The 12,087-nt window shown below is 46.2% G+C and overlaps 1 protein-coding gene across 1 annotated transcript in view; it reads right to left on the bottom strand.

The window, feature by feature from the left end:
- The window catches only part of LOC116579592 (metallothionein-4), a 29,529-nt gene extending 24,081 nt beyond the window's left edge, over positions 1–5,448 (bottom strand). Inside the window, exons 1-3 of the mRNA XM_032325127.1 lie at positions 5,404–5,448; positions 2,494–2,665; positions 1,079–1,181 (exon numbers count right to left, since the gene is read on the bottom strand). The gene's annotated coding sequence lies outside the window, so the exon portion shown is untranslated. The remainder of the gene's footprint in view (positions 1–1,078; positions 1,182–2,493; positions 2,666–5,403) is intronic.
- Positions 5,449–12,087: the final 6,639 nt, after the last annotated feature.

The following is a 12,087-nucleotide window of genomic DNA, read 5'->3' as shown; positions in this document are numbered from 1 at the left end:
ATGAAAAAAAAAGATGCTCATCCAGAAAAAATTTTGCATACAATGTCAGAGGGTCTGAGTACTCTCCTACTCACAACCACCAAGTGAAAAACCTCAGCAGTACCTGACGTTGGAATCCCATGTACACAAGTCATAAAAATGGCTTCTAGGGTCTCACTTGTATTCCTCCAGTGAGAGGGAGCTCATTACCTTTGGTAATAGCCTATCCTTTTTATGGGAGGGTTATTAGAGTTCTGTAGATTCTTTTGTTTGTTTAGTTCATGTGTATGTGTGTGTGTGTGTGTGTGTGTGTGTGTGTGTGTTTAAGATTTTATGTATTTATTTGGGAGAGAGAGAGCAAACACAAGTTGGTGGAGAGGCAGAGGGAAAAACAAACTCCCTGCTGAGTGCAGAGCCCAACACGGGGCTCGATCCCAGGACCCTGATATCATGACCTGAGCTGAAGTCAGACGCTTAAATGATGGAGCCCCCCAGGTGCCCATGAAGCTTTCTTTTTTTTTTTAATTTTATTTATTTATTTGACAGAGAGAGATCACAAGTAGGCCAAGAGGCAGGCAGAGAGAGAGGAAGGGAAGCAGGCTCCCTGCTGAGCAGAGAGCCTGATGTGGGGCTCGATCCCAGGACCCTGGGATCATGACCCGAGCCAAAGGCAGAGGCTTAACCCACTGAGCCACCCACAGGTGCCTGAGGCACCCACAGGTGCCTGCCCATGAAGCTTTCTTAAACCTGTTTTTACTCTTGGCTAATCCTAAGTCTTGGGGTAGAAGACATCAGAAGGTCCTTTGCATAAAGTAGGTTGAGGGAGGTGGATTTTCTTTGCCTTAAACTCTTTTAAACTTCAAGGGAGTCTCCCCCTTTTCCTCATTGTTGAGGTTGGGTGTCCATCATCTCTCCCTCTCTGCATCCATTCTGGGACTTTATAGATTTAATTCAAGTCAAGCCTCTTTTTCTACATGTGGAAGAAACCTCGTTTTGTACTCTGTTATCTTGCTGTCTCTTTGATGGCTTTAGTCATCTGTCCTTGCCTGACACACATATCCGGGTTTGAATGCAAATATCCTGAAACGTTCTCACTCACCTTTTATTGCAGGGCTTCTGGAAAAAGGAGCACATGTGCCTGCAAACATGGGCCTGAGTAAATGCCACAAGAAAGCTGGGAAAATGGCATCCTCTTATCAACACTGCAGGAAGACAGTGATGACTGGCCACTTGTCACTGAATAGACATCCCATAGGCCTGACAGGGTCCCACTCATGCATTCATTTACACATTCTTGCCACAAATATTTACCAAGTTCCCAAGGGGCACCAGGTTCTAGGCTGCATGTTGCAGACAGAGCAACCACTAAAACCATGCAAGTTCTTGCCCTCCAAGAGTTTGTATTTTAATAGGGGAGACAGAAGACTAGCAAGTAAGCACACCTATGAATAATTATAAGGTGGGATGTGGCATGAGAGATTACTCTAGATATATTAAGGGAAACCCAATTCAGACAGAGCAGGTGATCCTTCCACTGAGAGTTGTGGGGGAAGGGTGTCCCAGGTAGACAGAACAGCATATGCAAGGGTCCTGTGACTGAGAAGAGTTTGACTTTCACCAGAAACCCAGAAAAGGCCAATGTAGCTAAAGATAGTAACTAAGAGGGAAGAGATATTTCAAGAGCTTTGATTCAAATGCTAAGAGGGTTCAGCAGGTTTCGTAAATGAGTGAAGGAAACCAGGTCAGAGACAAGAGGGAGCACTGGGGTCTGTGACAAGCTGGCACACACGTGTCCCATGTAAATAAAGGAAGGAGTCACCATTTAGCTCCAGCTAGCCTCATACCTGTGGCGCTGGCTTCTGTGGGTCCACGTTGCCATGCCTTTAGATCTTTCGAGAGAATCCTCAAATTTCCACTTCTCTACAAGCTCTTCTATTAAACACACACACACACAAAACAAAAAAAAACCACACACACTGAGATCATCACACGTTTGAAGGCCAAATGTGGCCTGGGTGCTGCCTTTTTGTACCCCTGGACTGAGTAAATACACAGTAGAGAATTTAAGAATTTTAGAGCAGGGAGTGTCCCCTCATTCATATAGGTAAACTGAGGCCCAAAGTACAGCTTCCAGCTCTTGCTCTATTGGGTAGTTTCCTGAGAACATGAGCCGCCTTTTGGGGTCATTTCCTCTTTGGGCCCCAGGCAAGAACTTAACTGTGGGGCTCAGTTTCCTAACTTGAAAACAGACACACTGAGGCCAAGTTTGGTGGCTGCCTGGGGCCACAGCGTGTGGGGGTAATTAGGGTTTGTAAACACTTTGAAGCTTCTAAGTACCCAGCAAAGTTCAGAAGGGGATTTCAAAGGGCTTGTTTCTTCAAGAGCCACCACTGTATCTGTCCCAACCTCTCCCCATCTCTTGGGGGCTTTACCCAGAAGGGAAATGAAGGGGTGGCTGCTCTCTGCGGTGGGATTCCAGAAAGCTCCTCTGTACATTCACGTCTCCCCACCAACCTGTTGTCCTCTCCTTCTCTCCTTTCTGTTCCTCTTTTCTTCCTTGCGCACTCATGCTGTCAGCCCTTCCCATTGCCAGTCGCAGTGAGTCACAGTGCTGGCTCTAGGCATGCAGCCTCATGGCTGCAGGGACTCAGAAACCACACGTGCAGCGTGTGTGACAAGACAGAACCTTTGGAGAGAAAGGGTCATAGGAGTAAATAACCCATCTGGGGGTTCAGGCCCCTCCCTGCCCCCCTTCCATCCTCAGAAATGAACGCTTCAGGTGAAATCTGTCGTTGAGCAGGAGTTAGCCATAGCCAGAGGAGAATGGGGGCAGATAGTCTAGGTCGAAGGAACTTCCACGATCAGAGGCAGCAGGAGGAATGTAAGGGAGCTCTAAGTGTTCACACACCTGAGAGAGGCCCCCTGGCAGGGGCCTCGGAGCTGTGGGAGGGGTCGGGGGAGCAAGAATTCCTGTACCCTCAAAATGTCCTTCTGGCTAGACGAAGAATCAAGTTGAGCTGAGACAGATTAATAGAAAATCAAATTTCTATTCCACACACGTGGAAATTCCGAAGAGGGGCAGACAAATGAAGCATGTGTGTCATCGCGAATGGAGGGAGAAGTGGGTAGGGGCCTGGGACTTCAGAACAAAGGAATGCACTTCACGGGGCCAGAAGAAGAAAAGCAGATGTTCAGTAATTAGATGGCTGCCCTACCATACAGATGGGTCACTCAGATAAAATTTAGCTCTGGTAATAACCCTTAAGCTATAAAAGACCCCCAATTCAGATTCTTCTAGGTAATTGGAGGAGGGGCAAAATTTCTCTTGAGCCCACAGGGTCTCCATGGCTTTCAGCTCAAAATAATCTTCATGCCAAAGTGGCCCATCTCAGGATGACCTGTGCTTGCCCCAACAGAGCCCCAGGCTGAGTGGTAGATTCAAGCGGATAGGAGCCCTCTCCTGGGGGAGGGGGGCCAGGGGCTGGGTGGAAAGGAGCCTCAGAGCAAGGGCAAGGACTAATTGATTGATTTTATTTGTTTTTAACTGTTTACCCTGAAGGTAATAGGGTAGTAAGAAGTTTCTGAATTTCAACCCAAAATGAAATGTTAGGATTTGATTGCCTTTTTTTTTTTTTTTTTAAGAGCTCAGTGGTTATTTTCTTGGGTTGATCTTGTCAAAGGAAAAGCCTGGCAAATGAATCCCTTCTAATTCCGTTCTTCTGTGATCTCCAAATCCCCTTTCTGCACATTTTCCGCGTCCTAAGACACCAGTACATTACCCGCACAGTGGGTACTATTATAAATCCATATTTGCAAGGAGAACACTAGCCCCAAGAGGTCATCTGCTAAGGTCATCCAGCCAGGAAGGGGCAGAGTGGGGATCTGAACCCACTCTGGGCTCTGCCTACAAGAAGGGTATGATCAAGATAATGACGGACAGCTCGGCCACGAGCCACCTCAGCCAAGTCCCGAGGTAGAAAAAGCCCCTATATGTAGAGATCTCCCTGCAAGTGTTGGACAGAGAAAAACAAAAAATCCCATCTCAACATCAACCTCTGCATGGAGGTGATTCCAGGGGCCGCTTGGAGGAGCGGCAGCTCTGGTGTCCGCATACTAATGATGCAGGGACGCCAGTGGCTCATTAACAAGGGCCTGACCTCCCGGGTTCTCAGGATGCCAGCTTTTGTCCAAATCTTTTCTCCTTCAGAGAACACTGAGCTGGTTCCTGGACTGGATGCAGCACAAAAGGGCCTTTCAGGGCTTCCTCTGAATGAAGCATTCTGTTCCCACCACAGCTTTTTAAAGACTTGGGGAGAAAACAGAAATCCAGAGGGACTAAGAAGTTCTGTTCTTCAAGGATGGGCAGGAGGTGTGCTGCAAAGTCCCAGGACAGGCCTGCCCTGGGTTGGGCACCGGCAGCTGGCAGCTGAGAAGGGGCGGGAGCGCTCGCCTGGGCCTGGGCTGAGTCACGTTCCCAACTCCCATGGTAAATTATCGCCTTTGGTTTACAGCTAGTAAACCCGAAACTGGAGTCATTAGGATGGCTCTGGTCCAGATGCACCAGGAGATACAGATCCTATTCTTTTCAGTTCCCAGAGGGGTCCAAAGAGGGCTCAGCCTGGGATTAATGCCGTGGGTTTCTCTGTAGGAAGGCTAAGTCTGCAGTAGAAGATTTAGACCATTCATATACATGCAGGGAGAGATGAAGAATAATACAAATAGCTTTTAGAGCAAGTGATAAGATATTCATCTATGCTTATAATAATAGCAATGCAAATTAAAACCTCAACCAGATATCATTTTTTAAAAATCTGATTGGCAGAGATCCGAAAATGTGAAGTGTGTGCGTGCAGAGGCAGTGAGGAGCTAGGCGTGCGCAGCCTATGGGCCCCCCGCAGCAGCATCCACGATGGGGAAGGCTTGTGGACTTCCACGGAGCACTTCCACTTGTGGGAAATTATCCTAGATAATCTATTTGCACATTGTGGCCAAAGAAGTGGGAGCAATTCATTGTAATTCTGCTTATAAAAGTTTGGAAAAGGACTAACTGTGTGACAATGGAGATTGGTTCAAGGAATTGTGACACATCAGTGCAATGGAATCTAGGCAGCCCTTAAAATTATGAGGTCACCCCCTATTGTCCCCATAGAGAAGGATCATGAAGATATACAGTGTTAACTGAGGAAAAGCAAGGTGCAGAATGGTGAGCACAGCACAGTACAGGATGACACCATTTGTGTCTCAGTGGAAGAGGCCACTGAGCCATGCACGTTTGTATGTGGACAGGATACATCTGCAAGGAGACGCAGGAAACACCTAATGGTGGTGGTTACCTCTGAGGGGGTGCTGGGTAGCTAAGGGTCTGCTCAGCCGGGAGGCAGGCTTACACTGGAGTCTTGTCTATAGCATTTGAATTAGTTTTACCTTAGGGGTGCCTGGCTGGCTCAGTTGGTGGAACATGCATGTCTTGATCTCAGGGTTGTGAGTTCAAGTCCCACGTCAGGTGTAGAGATTACTATTAAAAAAAAAAAAAAACAAAGAACAAGGGTGAATTACTTTTACCATATTACTTTTTCAAAAGGAAAGGAAGGAAGGAAAGAAGAAAGGGAGGGAGGAAGAGGGGGGAGAAAGGGAGGGATGGAGGGAGGGAGGAAAGATAGAAACAAGGAAAGCAGAGAGAGGCAAAAAGAAAAAAGGGTTCAGTGGCAATCCCACCACGCTGATAAGATTTGGCTTACATCTTTCTATTGTTTTTGAATTAATTTCAAAGTTAAAGAAAATTGACAAGAATAATACAAGGAACTCACACATACCTTTTACTCAGATGTGCGTGCAGTCACATTTATCTCTCTCTATAGAGAATATTAATAACTTGAGAGTAGGTTGCCCCTTTACTGCTAAAAACTTCATTACGTATTTCCGGAACACAAGGATATTAATTTACACAGTCGTAATATAATCAACACAGTCAGGAAGTTTCACGTTGATACAGTCCTATTATCTAGTCTGCATCAATTGTCTTCATGTCCTTGATTGCAATTTTTCCTTCTGCTCCAGGATCCGCTCCAGATCCACACAATCACATTTAGCCACCAGGGGTTTTTATCTTCCTTGAATCTAAAACAGGTCCTTTGCCTCTCTTTTCCTTTTATGACCTTGACATGTTGGAGGAGTACCAACTGGTCATTTTGCAGAACGCCTCTCAAGAGTTTGCCTGATGCCTGACGATGTAGATTCAGGCTTGGCGGTTTGGGCGGTAACCCCAAGGATGTGGTCCTGGGTCCTCAGTGCATCCGATCAGCATGTTAGTGACATCACTGTGTCCCATTGTTGGTGTCACACACGCATTTTTTTAAAACACAGAAGTTACATTCAACTAGCTACTTTGTAGCCTTTGTCCCTCCCTAGTGATATGCTGTGACAGTTTTTGTTTTAAAATTTGTTTTATTTGTTTTTGAAGAGATAAGACAGTCAGATGCTTCAAAATTCAAAGGGAACAAAAGGGGAAGCAGCAAAAAGTCTGTCTCCCTCCTGCAAGCCAGCCCTGCAGTTCTCCTTTACTGAGACAACAGCTCTTGCCTGGTTTTGCATCTCTTTTTCTGCTGATATTTTATATACACATCTGATGAGAGCCAGTGAGGCCAGTCTGTGGTGACCATCTCAATGAGCAGCATGTGGAGGGGTCCCCACTCACATAGGAGGATGGCCAGAGGCCTACAGTTTCCCAGGATCGTTTGAGAGGCTCCTTTTTTTTTTTTTTTTTTTTTAGTTTTATTTATTTATTTGAAAGAGAGCAAGTGCACAGTGCACATAAGAGAGGAGAAGAAAGGGCGCCTGGGTGGCTCAGTAGGTTGAAGCCTCTGCCTTCAGCTCGGGTCATGATTCCAGGGTCCTGGGATCGAGCCCCACGTCAGGCTCTCTGCTCAGTGAGGAGCCTGCTTCCTCCTCTCTCTGCCTGCTTCTCTGTGATCTCCGTCTGTCAAATAAATAAATAAAATCTTTAAAAAAAAAAAAAGAAAAAGAGAGAGGAGAAGAAAACTCCCCACTGAACAGGGAGTCTGATGCGGGGCTCTATTCCAGGACCCTGAGATCATGACCTGAGCCGAAGACAGATGCTTAACTGACTGAGCCACCCAGGCGCCCTTAGAAGGCTTCTTTTGATCCTTCTGGAAACAGCCAGGTTTCTCCTGGAGCCCAGCCTGATGGATGAGCTCAACCTCCTCTGGCTCAGCGCTCCTCTGCCCCAGGAATTCCTGCCTTGCTGAGACACTGTCACCACCACAATCCTCACCCTAAACCGTCCTGTCCTGCCTCACTGCCTGCAACTGTGGGAACAGGCCCTTTATATGCACAATATCATCTTCAAAGTGCTTTTGGCTTGTTAATTGGCCACAATTCACATTAAGATGACTAAAGATCCCACACAAGCCCAACCAGGACGGGCTGATGTCACCGGCCTTAGGAACACCTTGCTGGGACCTCACTGTGGAGAGGCCCCCCTCCTCTGAGTGATAGCTGATCCTGGGAGAAGATTTCAGCTTCCCTGCTTTAATGCCATCTCTGGGAGCCTCAGTTTTTTGGCTGGAGAAATGGCGGTGATAATAGGGTTGTCAGGAAGACTCATCATATGAAGCAGCTGGTGTGGGGCAACTGTTCCATAAATGTTGGTCCCTTTCATGCTCAGAAGCACTTCCCCTATAGGGCATTCCTCGTCAACTTTCTTCTAACCTCCAGAACATTCCGTATGATCCTCTTTTAACCCTGATCCATCTGTTCTCTGCCATGGTTTTAGGGTGAATTGTGCCCCTGTTGTAGCTGTTAAGTCATTGAGCATGGGGCTTGTGTGTAAGACATCCTTACACCTCTCCTGGTAGGAAACCTGGGGTCCGTTGTGAAAATCAGTAAATGTGTGCATGCCTGAGAGGTCTTACTACCACTGTACAAGGGCGAAGGGCCCTAGAGCCCCACTCTGTGGGTGCAGCCCCAGTCCCCAGTCCTGTCGTTCATTAGCTATGGGATCCTTAGGCGAGCTACTTACCTCTTCGTGCCTGGAAGTCCTGACCTGTAAAAGGGGAATATAATTAATAACAGTGCCAACATCAAAAGCTTGTTGCAAAGATTAAATAAGTTAATGTACATAGAACAGTAGCAGCCACATGGTAAGAGCTTTATAGCTGTTGGCTATTGTTAGACCAGCATCCAGCAAAGGCCCTTTCTCCTAACGTGGCCTCCATTCGTGTTTGTTAGGCTGAACTGAAAAGACTATATCCCCCACCCTGTCCTCACGAATGCACACAATTGGCAGGTTTTCTGAAATGCTACCGTTCCCAGTTCATTCTTTGGAGTTCAGGTATTCTACCTTATTAAAATGCAAATGTTGATTTCAAATGTTAGTCTGACACTTTCTGTGTGAAAGGCTTTGTACAGGAGCACCGCTCTGGGGCCTTAAAGGAAAAATGAGGCTGCTCTGCAAAGCATATTGTTAAAGGTAAGAAGCAAAATATAAAACTGTATGTCTAGTGGGCTACCATCTATGGAGGGAACAAAAGCTACGAAGGAGGGACACAATTCAGCTGATGCCAGGTGGTCACAGCTTCCCCTGCTGCCTCCTGACCCTGTGTGGGTTTCTCTAGTCCTGCCCATACCTCTGTAAATGGTCCCTTGGATCAGTTTCTCACATCCTGGTTGAGAACGTGCCTCTGTGTCTTGCAGGGACCCGTCAAGCCTTAGCATCTTAGCCAGTTCGCTTCTGTCTATTCTTAAAAAGAAAAAAAAAATTGCCCTGATCTTTGTTTCCTGGTGTTGCTTCTGGAGAATTCGGCAAGTGAGGGGAAGGACTTGTGTGTGGGGGCTGGGCGGGAGGGGGCATTTAAAAGATATCCCATCTGCTGTCTTCTCGAGCAAGAAGTCATGGTAAGGTGTGCCCATACACTCCAAGGAAGACTTGAAGGGTCCATCTGGGGGTGTTCAGCAAAAAGAAGCCATGGAGGGATGAGGATACATCTTCAAATACCCGAAGAGCCAACACAGGACGAGTCATGAAGTCAATCTGCCTATTTCTACAGAGAGACTGATATGGCTCAGCACAGTATCGTGAGTAAGAGATTATTTACGTAGGTCTCTATATATGATTTATATATGTATATCATATATATATTCAATAAACAGATCTATGTAAATAATATAAAATAAAATAAGAGATTTCTGAGAATGTGTGAATTGTAGGCATCCCAGTCACAGGAATTGTTCAAACGAGGCTTCATGGTCAGAAGCTGAAGCTGGTGATCTCTCCCCTTTCCTACTGGGAAACGCCATGGTCACAGACACGGGATTTGGAACTTCTTTAGCCTGCTCTGCCCCCTGAAGATATGGGGCTTAGATCTGCAAAGCTGCGCAGTACTTTCAGCTACAAGAATTTATACCAAGATAGAAAAACTCAGCCTTCCAGAACAGGTGCCCCAGCCGTTGGCTTCCTACCCAAATGGGTAATTACTAAAGCTGAGTCAAGCCTCAGCCAGCGTCTGATGCTGCCCACACCCAGGTATGGCTCCAGGGGACTATAAAGAGCACACTCCTTGGAAACTGGAACAGATTCCAGCTATCAGCTTTGATCTGCACCCTGGGGGCAGGCTGGGCCAAGAGATGGTTCCTCCTTTCCTTGGGTGCTGGGCTTACCTCTTGGGTTACCTCTTGGGTGCCTTGGCCTTCTCTAATTTCAAAATCATTTGAAGGTTCCCAGTCCTCGTTGCCCTGGCAGGGCTGGCTTGTCACTGTCAGCACACCTCTACTCATGCCTTCTGATGGGTACCATTTACTACCATGGGCTTGGCAGACGTTGATGAAAGCAGGAGGAGTTATTCATCAGTCATGAGTAGATTTGTAGATTAAAAAACAACAACAACACAATTTATGTCAGTTATATTTCAGAAACCGAAGCTTATCCTTCAAGCCAGAGAATGTTGGAAAGAACATCAACAAAAATTAACTGAAATGTGTTTCTTTGAGTAAATGTTTGGCAAGGCTATTATATTGGACTCCTGCTGGACCGAATCTTTTATTTTCCTAAAGAGTCTTGAAAAGTCGGGACGCCTGGGTGGCTCAGTTGGTTAAGCGGCTGCCTTCGGCTCAGGTCATGATCCCAGCGTCCTGGGATCGAGTCCCACATCGGGCTCCTTGCTCCGCAGGGAGCCTGCTTCTCTCTCTGACTCTGCCTGCCACTCTCTCTGCCTGTGTTTGCTCTCTCTCTCTCTCTCTCTCTGACAAATAAATAAAATCTTTAAAAAAAAAAAAAAAAAAAAAAAAAAAAAAGAGTCTTGAAAAGTAACTTACTGAGTAGGTCTTTATATAACTGAAGGTGTGATGCACAGCACTGCTTTATTGTTGTTTATTTAAAAAAAAAAATGAAGCCCTGGTTGGTCCTCATTTGTGTGCAAATGGTGATCAATTCCCCAAAGTTTCCCTTCTCTTTGGGAATCTCCGGCTCATCCAGAATCATATTCAGAATCAAGTCCAGAATCTCAGGCATGGTCTTGTGTGTGTCATGGTGCAAAACAAGAAAAAAAGATGCACCCCTTCTCATGCTTATTAGTACAAAACCATACAATCTCTTTAGAATGTGTCAGTGGGGAGACACAAAGCAGGGTAATGAGGGAGAGACAGCCTGGGGCTCAGGGTATGCCTCTCTGAGGAGGGGGCCACTGAGCTGACATCTGACTGACACATGGGAACCAGGCTGGACAAGATCTGGGGGAGAAGGGGGCGGAGCATTCCAGGTAGAAAAGACTCTAAGGTGGTGTAGTAGGTATATACAATGTGATATTGATTTATTTGAATTAGACTATCATTCATTAACCAGATATTTGCAGAGCTCCCACTATGTGCCAGAAACCGGTGAAGGTGCTTGGATGATGTTAGGCTGGGATGTTTCTTGTGGAGAGAGCGAGAATGTTGTATGACAGTCCCCAAGTCTTTCGCCCCTCTTATTCCTGGGCTAGCATCTCAGCCTCCTCTACAGAGCTGGTCTGCTTTACTCCTTGACATGTGATTGATTAAAGGGGCCTGACCCAGGACTTGGCCTGTGGTTCTCCAGGGATGGACAAATCTCTCTGATTCAGGCATTCAGGGTGAGGAAGTTCCTTTTTTTGGCAAAGAGAAGTCACATTCCCCATGATCAGTTCTTATAGGGGATAAAGTCATACTTCTGCTTTCTCCTGCCTGACTTCTATCTACCCTTCTCTCTTTCACCCCCAGGGGGCTGGGGGTGAAGTTGCTAGTTATTGGGTTTCCCTATCTGAAGTGGCCAAGACCCTTGCAAAGCTTGCATTTGTGTGTGGAGAGCCAGACAAAAAACAAGTAAAGAAATAAGTAAATAAGAATATCTTAATTCTCAGATAGAGATAAACACTTTGAAGAAAATCAAGCAGCTAGGGAGAGAGAGAGCTGGCAGTGGGGTAGGCCTCTAGAAGGAGAGAGGTATTGATTTGAGACCTAACTGATTTGTGGGAGCCAGACTTGACAAGATCTGGGGGGCAGAGGATTCCAGGTGGAGGGAGCTCCAGGTGCAAAGGTCCTGAGGCAAGGTCACATTTGGTGTACTGTGCTGGTTCACAGATACCAGAGCTCTATAGGCCAAGTTAAGATTTTGGATTTTATTTACTATGTCATGGGAAGCCACTGAAGGATTTTATGTATGGGAGTGACTTAAAAATTGATGTAAAATTTGGGGCGCCTGGGTGGCTCAGTGGGTTAAGCCGCTGCCTTCGGCTCGGGTCATGATCTCAAGGTCCTGGGATCGAGTCCCACGTCGGGCTCTTGGCTTAGCGGGGAGCCTGCTTCCTCCTCTCTCTCTCTCTCTCTCTCTGCCTGCCTCTCTGCCTACTTGTGATTTCTCTGTCAAATAAATAAATAAAATCTTTAAAAACAAAAAAAAATTGATGTAAAATTTTTTTAAATTTTAAATTAAATTTAGATTTAAACAATTTAAAAAACCTATTTCTGGTCTCAGGTGAGCCCAAGAAGTCCCAATGAAACTTGTGGATTAAGGTAGAGCTTCCAGGCATCTTTTCCTTGGGCAATGCTTCCACTCTTGGAAGGCTAAGCTAGGCCAGT

This window comes from Mustela erminea, chromosome 19, assembly GCF_009829155.1.
Source record: "Mustela erminea isolate mMusErm1 chromosome 19, mMusErm1.Pri, whole genome shotgun sequence".
NCBI lineage: Eukaryota > Metazoa > Chordata > Mammalia > Carnivora > Mustelidae > Mustela > Mustela erminea.
Note: the sequence above shows the minus strand (reverse complement) of the source record. Positions and strands in the feature narration are given on the sequence as shown.